At 40.6% G+C, this 12,956-nt stretch overlaps 1 pseudogene; it reads right to left on the reverse strand.

Annotated features, from left to right (window-relative positions):
* Positions 1-11,934: 11,934 nt before the first annotated feature.
* LOC149243066 (NAC domain-containing protein 68-like) lies at positions 11,935-12,564 on the reverse strand (annotated as a pseudogene).
* Between the last annotated feature and the right edge of the window lie 392 nt (positions 12,565-12,956).

Below are 12,956 nucleotides of genomic sequence, written 5' to 3' on the forward strand. Positions count from 1 at the left end.
TCAAGGGTATGCAAGGTTGATTTTGCAGACGTCATGGTCAAAAGTTGGCTTAAACACGAGTCCAAGTGAAGCCGGCTCTAGGCCAAAAGGTGCAAATAGTCAACATGCAATGCAGAAGTACAACTCAACACACGTAGGAGTCTCTAGGGTATAAGGCCAGAACGAAGCGAAGAAGCAAAGAGGAATGAGTCTTCAACGCATAAGTCATGGCGGGACTACAGAGGACTCCCGAGCCTAGGGATGAAAAATCTGCATGAGTGCCAAGTGACAACAAGGTACTAACTAGGGCACCCATGATAAGGTAGGCTCTTCCACACAAGTCATGATACTTCTAAGCAATGAGAAGGTTCCGCACCATAACTTGGTGGGGTCGATCCTAAGGCAAAATGGGAAAGGAAACTGATAAATGCACAATGCAGGCGGAAAAACCTAACCTATATGCCAATTTCGAGAACCAATACCTGTCAGAACGAACCAACCATAAACTTCCAAAGGAGAAATCTTCCAAGTTCTGTAAACATAAATAGGAACACTAGACACGAAGTTAATACATCCCACATATAAACTTCATATAAAATCTTTGTGTTATAGGATACAAAACTTGAAAATGCGTACCTCATATATACAATATGGTACAGGGAACCACACAGCCTTGCGGTTTACGCATAATAGTTCTGCTGAACAAACCCCTTGCAGGGCTCGGGCCAAGGGCTCCTTTGGTAGTCATAACTCATGGATTCGAAGAGTTCCTCCTATGAAGGCAAAGAAAGATCTGAGGAATCATGAGAACTACAAGGATCAAAAGCGGGAATTAAAGGGTCCCATGTCCCTATAGGAAGAATCTCTCGGTCAATTGCCGGGACCAAGTCCCAAGAAGGAGAATAATAAGTCAAAGGATCCTTCTTAGAAGCAATTGAACATTGAGGATTCAATGCCACATAATTGACCCGTGGCAGGGTAGAGTCTACTTGAACACTTGGAACAAACCAAGGGGCATTCTGCAGTAAAGTCGAATTAGGGTGGTGATTATCAGATGCAAGCTGATCAATAGTGACAATATTCCCGTTATGAGGAAAGCACATTACTCGAAAGAGTGAAGACACCACAGTATTCATAGCATAAACATAATCACGCCCAAGTAGCATATTAAAGTCTAAAGGGCTATCAACCACCATCATATCGATTAAGACAGTCTTCCCACCTAAAGTGATAGGCAATTGAGGAAGAACACCCATAGATTCACTAGGCCTTCTATCATAGGCTAACAACTGACTCTGAGCTGTCACCAACTTTGGGAAACCCAAAGCTTTCCAAATCAAAGAGGATATAATACTTGTAGAGGATCCTTCATCCACCATACATCGATAGACATTTGTGGAATTCACTCTGACCTTTATTTGGAAAGGTGCAGCGGAAGGAAGACGAGGCTCAACAAGACTATCCCAATCAAAGGAAACACTCTTAGAACTTGGAGGGGGAACATTCGAAGAAACCGGAATGCCCCCTATACTAGAAGACTCTGTACTAGAGATCAAACAGACTCTTTTGTTAGGCACTTCACCCCCCAAAAGAGGAGTGTAATCGGCCAGCGATTGCACTGGCTTTACCACATTATCAACCAATGGTTGATGGGATTGATGAGAAACCATATCAGATCTAGGAGCAGAAGTACTTTCAGACTCGGACCATATCCTTTGAACCTCTGGAATACCAGGGCATAAATGAGTAAGATGGTCTCCCTTGCATATCTTACAAGGGAACTTAGGTTTAAAACTTCTACGTCCAGGTTTCTTATCAACCTCCATTCCGCTAACATGACTAACAGTGGTTTGCGGAGAGTCCTGAACATGACTTGCAGAGGTCGGTGACTCTTTGCTAGTATGACTCGCAGTGACTAGACTCATGCCCCCAGCATGACTTGCAGTGGCTGAAGACTCATCTCCAACATGACTCGTAGAGGTTGAAGATGAAGGGATAGAATTATTCTTCTTCTTTGACTTCCTCTTTCTCCTCTTTTTAGATTTCTTGTTGCAAGAAGAAGGAGAAGAAGGAATCCCAGATTTCTCTTTGAAAGAAGATGAACAATTAGCACCCATGTGATGCCCTGAAATAAAGCATTCAACTGAGAAGCTTCAAGAGCATTTGGAATATTCGGAGTGGACCACAGCCAAACGGGTAGTCCAACATTCAACCCAGGAATATTCAAAGTGGCCATCAAGGGAGTACCAACGTTTCCAAAGAAAGGAAAAGCACAAGGATCCCCTTTTGGAAGGGTACCTTGGTTGGTTTCCACAAGAATATTGGCCATATCTAACTGATCCAAAGACCCTTCCCCTACAGGAATATAGAAATAACTCTTCAAGGAATATGGATAATCAATCAAAACCTTTGCCCTTGAGGAGGCAACTCCACAACTTCTAAAAGAACGACCAAAAGCCTTTCAAGATTGGTAGAGTGGTAAGCCAGTCACTCAGAACACAAATTCCAAACGCGACTAGACAAAAATACCTAAAGCCAACTATATACAAGGAGCAAAGAGCACTCACTAGAAAGTCCCTAAAGATACAGCCAGTCAAACAACTTCCAAGTATTTCCGCTCCGGGTGATGAGGACCGGACACCAAAATACAAGAAAGTGGAGTCAGGGGCCTTCCGAAGATAGTCTGGGATAATGACGGCCCAGTCCTATCAGCGAAGGTAACAGAGGAAGTTACGCTGACCTCCTAACAACAGCCTGCGCCGGTGCAAGCCCCCAAGCTTCGCAAGGGTGCCCTCCAGTAGTACTGTAGAGAGTGATGCAACGTCAACCTCAGGTGCCACGGGATTCCCCTCCGCAGCCACCTGTGCAGATCCCTAGGAGAGGCAACTATGGGTACCAACTCGTCGCAGAAGCCAGGCGGAACAGTCGTGAGGTAAGTTCGGACAAGTAGGAGAGGGGGTATCTCTCTTCCCTGTCTTCACAGACCCTCGTGCTTAACTCCCAGATCCGGAGCTTTCCTGGTCTCCCTAACGCTATTGGATTTACTCTCGTTAATCAGACTCTTATGTTTGACGTTTTATGTGGCCTTGGAGAGTTAACTCTCCACTCGCCTAATCCAAGGCCCTAAAATCCTAAACTTGTTGGTGTAACTGACTAAAACAAAAAGTTCTAGTGGATTTTAATTAAGCGCTTGATTTTATTAAGCTGTTCTTTAAGTCAAAAGGTAATGGAGATGAAACTTGTGGTGTTTTATGGACGCAAAAGAAATTAATAAAACTTAGCTACATGCACATGCACTTTTTGTTTTCGATGAAGAGCAATTTCTATGAGGTTCAGAGGTACTTGTAATGTAAACAAATTTTCTTTTTCTTTTCAGACTCCACACTCACAAAAACTAACAAAACTATGTATGCCTAAAAAGAAATGCAAATCTATCCTAATGCAAGAACTATATGTGGATGCAAGATTTCAAAGACTACTCTAAAAACAAAGAAGGAAAGTTGTTTTCTTATCAAATTTGTCTTGCCACTAAGATGCTTAGATAGAATATGATGTGTTACCAATCATTTCGTCCAAACAATAAAAACAAGCTTGAAGATAAAGACAAAGCACTTTCACTTCGCAAAAAAGGAAATCAAATGGAAAGCAAGTTTAAGAAAGCGAAACTCAAAACTTTCAAAAGATTTTCTTTCAATCAACAAAGAAGTCTTTTTCAAGGAATGCTCTCAAAAATACTGACACTAATGATTGGAGAAAGGGCAGCCGGACACTTTTGCGAATTCACACCTTTGAAATGATGAAAACCCAACAAAAATAAATGTGTTCGAAATCACTCTTTGACAATCAAAAGCAGCAATGAAAGTCCAAAAGATCAAAAGACAAGTTTCAAGAAAATGGTAACAAACAACTTTCCCAAAACGAAGGAGCAAATGGTCACAAAAAGGGTTTCGTTAAGCAAACAAAAAGGGTCACCAAACAAAATGAACAAAAAGATTGTATCCAACCTTCCTACTCTGTCAAAACAGAGCAGTCAAGACTCTTAAGCAGAAATCTTGTGTGTCAAAATCAATGACGCTTGAAATCAACGAAAATAAGACTAGTACTCCTTATAACTAGAAAGAATTCAGAACAAGATGCCCCCTGTCAAACAGAGAACTGTTAATGGAAAATAACTGCTTAAGACTGACTGAAAACACCAGACAAACATTCAGCAAAACGAAAATTTATAAATCTTGAAAATTATATGATATACGTGCCTGCAGTGAACTGCAGAATGCATGTACACGCGACTGTAACTGAGGAAACTCGCGTATACGCAGGTTCACTTAGTACAACTTGCGTATATACGCCTCTGTAATCCAGGAAAAAAGCATATCTTGAAAGTTTTCAAGAAAAATAAAAAACACAAACTGAAAAGACTGGAAAAGGTTAGAGTTCAGGAACAGATCAGACAGTCAAAACCAGCAAACAGAGAGGCTGAGCCTTGATGGGCTTGAAGGCTACCCAAACTAGGAACAACAAGAGTGTTGTTCCCCAGCGGAGTCACCAATTCTGGTTGAGGGGAAAGTACCCCGAGGGTCCTTTGGGTTAAGACTCTACCAGACTGAAAAATGCTTATTCAAAGAAGCACACACACATCCATCATCTTTACTTTAAGCAAATTACAATGTTAAGGGTACGTACCTAAGGTCCTACGTTCGAGAAGGCCTTTAGGGTCCAAACCCTTCTTGGAGTTCCCTTCTTCCTCTTTGACCTGCAAGACAAACAAATCAAAGAACACAACAGTACATAGACAAATACTTATATGAAAACCATCTTCATGCTATAAAGTTAGTTATAAAAATCTTTAAGTAACTACTTGCATAAGAATTCAAAACATGAATCTCATAAGCATAAAGAAAGATTGTTTCGGGAACCAAGACGTGTTTCTTTATATAAAGGCAAGTAAAATACATATAACAGAAAGATATCACCTGAAACACCTTCAGCAGGCTCCAAGCAAAGCTTCCTCCTGGATTCGTTCCAGCCTCAAGCCTCCAACAAGAGCTCCTTCCAAGTCTTAATCAATGATGACATAAAGGATATATGATCACCAATACACATGGAAACAAGGGTTTCCTATGCAGAATGGGGGAAGTGCAGAATGCACCAAGGACTTCAGACCTGGTCTGAGGGAAAAATCTCAGCATAATAATCTTGCTCTTCTTTTCTCTCTCCTTTTGGCCTTCCCTTTGATGTCTTTTTATACCATCTCCAAAGTAGTTTTTTAGTTAGGAGTTGGTTGGGAACAGTTAGGCCACGGGCACTAACAGGTGATCAAGCAAGTAAAACCCGCGATCTCCGCCTGAAAATGAGGAATTTATTATTTTTTAAAGTGTTTTAATACATACACGCAGGTTGGGTATAACAAACCCGCGTGTACACGCGTTTAACTCAGGGCAATGTCCCGTATAGGGAATAAAACACTGTTTTTTAAATTTTAGGACCAGGTCTGGAAGGAGGGGTTGTCCTAGGCCATGAGTGCAGCATCACAAACCATAAGAGTGAGATTTGGAGCTATAACATGCACTTAGTTAACACAAGGCCTAACTGATCCAGGTGGATATTGGTAGCCACCTGCCAAGTCCACCTGGACCCCCACCATTGTTCCTCTGGACATTTTCAGTTTCCTTAATTATAGCACAGTTTACTATTTTTAGCAGTTTTTCGGGTCCTGAACTTCCGGAGCCGTTTTGAGGCCCTAAACGACGTTTTTTGGGAAATCTATCTTCCGTGATTTTTTAGATAAAAAATCGTCCTTTCCCTCGTAGTCCTCGGAGAGATCTTTCCAACGGGCTATCATGCGTGTCAAATGGAGATCGTATGCCAAAGTTACGACCCCGGGAAGTTGATGTACCAATTTACCCAAACGGGGCCCATAGTTTGGCGTTTCATCTTCTAGGGTTAGGTTTTGGAATGTTAAGGGTTTTCCATTGTTTCTCGATAATAAATAGGCCTTCGAGCCTCATTGTAAACACAGTTCGAAACAGTTCAGAGGCATGCAGCCGACACATCTCTTCTCAGAGATAAGCTACCATCGCCCTAGCTGGGTTATTTCTATTTGTAAGCATATTTCAGTATTCTCCATTAATGAAAATGAAGTATTATTTCCGCTGCATCTCTGTTTTTATGGTTATCACATCTCTGTATTTATGGTTATCTATGTAATCTATTGCGTTCATGTTTAAATCCGGATCAGTGGTATCAGAGCGGTCTGCTTTTTCTCTGTTTTTCTTTGCATGTCCCCAACGAGGTCGGGATATAAGGAGTTAGGGCTTGAATTGGTCAAACCTTTGCAAGACCAGCCTCGCAAATCTCGACGACCTCCCATGGCGGATGAGAAGAAAGACGAGGGGGCAGGAGATCTTATCAGAATCTTGCTCGAAGAAGCCCTCGAGTGGCAAAGGAACGCGATGATGGATAGCTTTGCGCAGATCCTTCAGCGGCTACCCAGAGGCGACGCATCGGCTTCTAACAGCTACTCTGGAAACGCCACATCGTTTAAGGTACAAGTTAATTTTGAAATCCCCATATTCGAGGGTCAAATAGACGAAGATGTCATAGATAAATGGTTAAATCTGCTAGATGGGTATTTTTCTGTTCATGAATTTTGAAGTCGGGAAAAGATTGTTTTCGCTCTTGTCAAAGCAGCCCCCCACGTCAAGGACTGGTGGGAAACATACTGCGAGCAGAAGGCTGAAAGTACAGGCTCACTGTTTTTAGCCGCCCCCACTTGGAATGACTTCCGGGATGCCATCAAGGAGCAGTACTACCCTGTCAAAAGCTATGAGGACAAATACATCAAATGGACCACACTGCGGCAGGGACGAGACCAAGATGTACCAGAGTTCACAAATATTTTTCATACCCTTCGCACATAGTTGGGTATCAAAGATTCTGAGCTGCATCTGGTACTCAAATACCGCGGTTGCGTACGCAGATACATCCAGGAAGAGATGGAGTTCTTGGACATCTCCTCACTCGGCACAGCATACCGATACGCTGTCAAAATCGAGCAAAAGTTCAAACAGAAGAAGCGAGACTTTGGATCTGCAAATCCGAAGCCCAAAGGACAAAGCCAAGGCGGGGTGACCCAAGACAACCCCTCGAAGCTGCAAGACAAGAACAACACCACGAAGCCGAAGAAGGACACAGGAAAGTGGTGTGAGTTCCACAAGAGTCCCACTCATAACACAAGTGAGTGTCAGACCAAGCAGTCGCTGGTGGCCGAGTTGAAGGCTTCCGAATCAGATGCATGTTCCGACTCTGAGCCGGAACCCGACAAGGGGGATGGCAAAGGGAAGCAAATCATTGATGCGGATCCTAGTGCCACTGTTGCCACTGCCAAGATCTAGAAGAATGAGCCCGAAGAGCCAGAGGAGGGGGAACGTCTTTTCCACTCACAGATGTGGGTGAAGGGTTCGCCGCTGCAATTCATTGTCGGCAGTGGTAGCCAAAAGAACCTCATTTCAGCAGAGGTCGTGAAGAGGTTGGGCCTACCAACTACGCCACACCCACAACTGTATAATATCGGGTGGCTTCACGAAGGACGAGATCTCAAAGTTCGCCACCAGTGCCGCCTTCCCTACAGCATCAAGCCCTTCACAGACAAGGTATTGTGTGATGTTACACCTCTGGATGTTTGTGATGTACTATTAGGCCAGCCATACTTGTGGAGGCGACATGCTGTGTATGAGTCAAGGCCTCGCACTGTCATTATTTCTTTGGATAATTAATTATACAGGATACCAGAGGTAGCTCCACCTACCACCACCTCTTTGATCACTGCTAAGAAAGGCAGCAAGCTCATCTCACAGACTAGGAAATTTATTTTCTGTCTGGTTCGCTCCCAAAGTAAGGGGAAGATCGTTGCTACATACATGACCCTCGCGAAGGGTTCCTCCACGCAGCAGCAGCGACAGAGGGATACAGTCATGATAGAACACAGGAACAACTTCTCCTTACCCAGAGGGGTACCGCACAAGTTTCAGGTGGGCGACAAAGTTTGGTTACATTTGCAGAGGGAGCGCCTTACCAAAACCCATCAGAAACTCAGACCACTTCGATATGGTCCTTACAACAGTAACAAGGCTACGGGAAACAATGCTTTGAAGCACAACATTCCTCCATTCCTTCGCTTGCACCAAGTGTTTAATGTGGATCGTCGCCGACCATGCTCCCCACCATTTCTGGACACATCAGAGATTGCAGAACAGCTCACTAGAGACCCAGCTCAGCAGAAGCTTCCTCATCTCAGGGAGGAACTCAACGCAATGGGGACCATTGCTTCCTAAGGGGGGAGGAATGATCCAGGTGGATATTGGTGGCCACCTGCCAAGTCCACCTAGACCCCCACCATTGTTCCTCTGGACATTTTCAGTTTCCTTAATTATAGTGCAGTTTACTATTTTTAGCAGTTTTTCGGGTCCTGAACTTACGGAGCCGTTTTGAGGCCCGAAATGACGTTTTTTGGGAAATCTAGTTCCTGCGATTTTTTAGATAAAAAATCGTCTTTTCCCTCGTAATCCTCGGAGAGATCTTTCCAATGGGCTATCACGCGCGTCAAATGGAGATCGTATGCCAAAGTTACGACCCCGGGAAGTTGATGTACCAATTTACCCAAACGGGGCCCATAGTTTGGCGTTTCATCTTCTAGGGTTAGGTTTTGGAATGTTAAGGGTTTTCCATTGTTTCTCATTAATAAATAGGCCTTCGAGCCTCGTTGTAAACACAGTTTGGAACAGTTCAGAGGCATGTAGCCAACACATCTCTTCTCAGAGATAAGCTACCATCGCCCTAGCTGGGTTATTTCTATTTGTAAGCATATTGCAGTATTCTCCATTAATGAAAATGAAGTATTATTTCCGCTGCATCTCTGTTTTTATGGTTATCGCATCTCTGTATTTATGGTTATCTATGTAATCTATTGCGTTCCTGTTTAAATCCGGATCACTAACATTTGTTTTGCAGTCAACATTCTCAGTACATGGTGCAGCCTAGGCAAATTCATCGGGTTGCCGCAAAACACAAGCTCTAATACTTGGAAGGGGGCAATGCATTTTGCACTTAGATATGTTAGTGATGGAGAGGTGGTGTCACAAGGTTTTCAAAATTATGATTGGGCAGATAGTGCTCGTGACACAAATAACACTTCAAGGTGCTCTTTCAGTTTAAGTTCATCTACAGTTTCCTAGTTCAGTAGTTAACAAAGTACAAAATTATGCAGCACTAAGTTCAACATAAGCAGAATATATGGTTGCCAGTTCTTCTAGTTGTGAAACCAACTGGTTTTGGAAAGTTACTATCATAGCTGACAAATAAAACATTGGATACTTTTGTAACAATCAAAATTGTATAAAATCTGCAAAGATCTAGTTTTTCATGATCAATGATGACACACTGAGATTAGATAGTATTTTATCAGAGAAAAGAGTTCATAAAGGAGCTATGATTCTACAACACATTCCAACATATCAGCAAGTACTTGGTATTTTGAATAAACCTTCGGCCAAAGGGAAGTTAAAGATGACTTCGATTGGTGGAGAACACTTTTCTTGATAAGAGGGACTCTTAAATAGTCTTCCTCTGATCATATTCTACTGATTTGAAGCACAAATGGAAATTATGGGCACCTTCTGTAACAACAACGTTATATAAATCCATGCAACGGTAAATTTCATACAGCATAATGATCATATATGATCAATATACTAGGATGCAACATAAAAATGCATTCTGGGCATATTACTAATTTTATTATTCCTCTAATGAGTGTGCATGCATGAATCAACTATAGATAGAATATCATGATTTTATCCTTACTCTTCATTTTAGATATAAGGTGATAAATTTATATGAGGTAGTTCTGTTATATTTTTAACAGTCTTTGTAATTTCATTTTTGTATCCGGTAAATAGAGTGTAGATCCTTCTTGTAGCACAATCTCTTGCATGGAGATCCCAAGATCGAAGAAATAGATATATTTTTGCAAACCTAGACACACACTACTATCTATAAGAGCAAAGGTTAGGGTACAGATATGTATCAATATTAGAGAGTTTTACTTTCATTTATGCTACAAAAGGTTCAACATATCAAATTTTCTATTAGTTTTTTATTCAATGATAATGGAATAGCATTAACATGGGTTCTCGACAATGATCTACATGTTTTGTGTATGTTTTCTAATTGTGTCTGTTTATAGGCTAAAATGAGATTCATATTATAGTTTTGATTAGCCTTTAAATTCAGATTATGCTAGTTTCATGTGGGAGAAGAATCTGTTTACCAAGTGTTACTAAATTTCATCACTTGTTAGTAATTAATTGGATGAATGGAAGTAGTAGAATATGAATTCAAACTTTCTGTCTGATTTTATTTTAGAGTGCTTTGAATGTCTACAAAGAATTAAATGGTGAATCAGACACCTTGAGGAAGGAAGGACTACAACTGTCTGAGGGTTCAAGCTTATGGAGGGAAATCAAGGATTGCCATATCTTATAGGAACATATTTCTCCATACTCAAATGGGTACTCTTATGATAATTAGTTTTCTGAAGATGACGTGAGTGCCTCGAAAGACGATTTTTGAATTTTATTGAAGATAGATGACCCTTCAATCCATATCAATGTTTTTTGCAAGCTTAGAAAAAAATGTATATTTGTGTTTTGATATTCCTCTAAGCTTCAAGCAATTACAAAATGTATTCTTTATACTAAAATGAAATAAAAAATTAAAAAAAATGAGGAAAAATATATAAATATCAATCAATATGTAAGCCAATAAATGCACCAAAAAAGCACTGATTAAAAATATATGGCAGTAGCAGAAGATGAAATCAAACATTCTGTTTGTTTCCAACTCTTTCTATGTAGGGAAGAATCTGAATCATGGAGGGAAATGTAAGTCCACTTCTTCATTTCTACTGCCATGCTTCTCACGAGTCTCGATCCTTTGGCATGCTACTGCCTTTTTTAATGTTTATCTGCTGCCCTGTGTTTTATAAAGATATTTCGCTTTGTCTTGTGGTGGAATCCATTCTAACCAAAATAACTTACTCTTAAGCTTCCTTTCTTCCTTGCGAGCCTATTAAAATCAACAAGATGGTATTCGTGCATGAGACAATTAGTCTTTGAGCCTTTGGGTGCCTTCCCAACATAGAAAACCAAAGCCTTCTTGATGCCTACTCTTTTCTTTCCTCCTTGAGCAGTGATGGGCTTATCAACAATAGTAGCTTTCCAGTATCCATAACAAGCCGCCATATTGGGCCTTGACCCATTTGGGTACTTTCTATCCCGAGGAGTGAAGAAGTACCATTCCTTCTCTCCAAACAAGGCTTTCTTTATAAACAATGAAAGAACAGAACAAGCTCTTATTTAACCCTGAATTGTTTCTATTTACACATTCCAGGAATTTGGCTACAAAGCTTACGGAGGAAAAATGAAATATTACCTAGAAGTTGCCATGGATCATATTTGTAGAGCTCCATATCTGCTATTACTTGAACATGGAGTTAATGCGAGGTTCCTTTCTTGAACAAGTCATACACCACCAGCTCCTCCTCTGTAGGGAGAATTTGAATCCCCAAGGCATTATGTAAGTCTTATTCTACATTTCTAATTCCCATGCTTCTCACGAGTCTCGATCCTTTGACTTGCTACTACCTTTTTTAATGTTTATCCCCTTTCCTATGTCTAATAAATATATTTCACTCGGTTTTGTGGTGCAAGCCATTTTATATCTATCTATAAGATTATAAAATATTCTTGAAATTCACAGTGAAAATAAAAATAAGTGTAATTCAAACTCAATATATTTATTTCCCATGGCCAAATTACTAGACATGGAAGAAATGAGGAGAGTGAATATTAGTATGGAATAAAATCCAAACGCATGTCTCCAAAAAAAGAACCATGTCTAACCATAATAAATCACTCTTAAGTTTCCTTTCTTCCTTGCAAGCCTATTAAGATCAGAAAGATGGTATTTGTGCATGAGGAAATTGGTCTTTGAGCCTTCTGGAGCCTTCCCAGCATAGAAGACCAGATCCTTCTTAATGCCTGCTCTTTTATTTCCTCCTTTAGTAGTGATAGGCTTATCAACACCTGTAGCTTTCCAGTATCCAGAACCAGTCACCCTATTGGGCCTTGACCCATTTGGGTACTTTCTATTGGGGGAGTGGAGAAGTACCACTCATTCTCTCCAAATAGGGATTTCTCTGTAAACAATAAAATAACATGACAAAATATTTAGTAAGGCTTCAATTATTTCTATTTACACATTCCAGGAATCGAGCTATAAAGGAAAAATGAAAAAATGCCTAGAAGATACCATGGATCATATTTGTAGAGGTCTACATATGCTATTATTTGAAAAATTACCTAGAAGCTAGCATGGATCATATTTGTAGAGGTCCACATCTACTACAGGGACTATTTGTGAGGTCACTTTCTTGCACAGGTAATGCACCACCAGCTCTTCCTCTGTAGTGAAGAATCCAAATCCCAGAGGCAACTGTAAGCCTGCTTTTGCATTTCTACTGCCCATGCTTCATAGGAGTCTCAATCGTTTAACTTGTTACTGCCTTTTTTAAAGTTTATACCCTATCTTGTGTCTATTAAATATATTTCACTTAGTCTTATGGTGAAATCCATTACCAAGATTGTGAATTTTTCAAAGGATGGGTAAGGCCATTGGGTAATGTTGTAACCAAAAAATAATAGTTTTCAATCAATATTATGGCTGAAACTATTTCAATCGTCGGACATCAAAACCAATGACTCACAACTTTACAGGTGGCATAGGAGGGGAGGTGTGGAGTTAAACAAAATAGCTTATTCACTTTGGTCAATTACTTTTTATGTAAATTAAATAGTCAAATAAGTAAATTGTATATATAAACGTCAATAAAAATCACAAATGTGGGTTTTTCATTGTTT

This window comes from Pinus tabuliformis, chromosome 8 (genome assembly GCF_031772625.1).
Source record: "Pinus tabuliformis cultivar Carrire ecotype Pingquan chromosome 8, CPIR1, whole genome shotgun sequence".
Lineage (NCBI taxonomy): Eukaryota > Viridiplantae > Streptophyta > Pinopsida > Pinales > Pinaceae > Pinus > Pinus tabuliformis.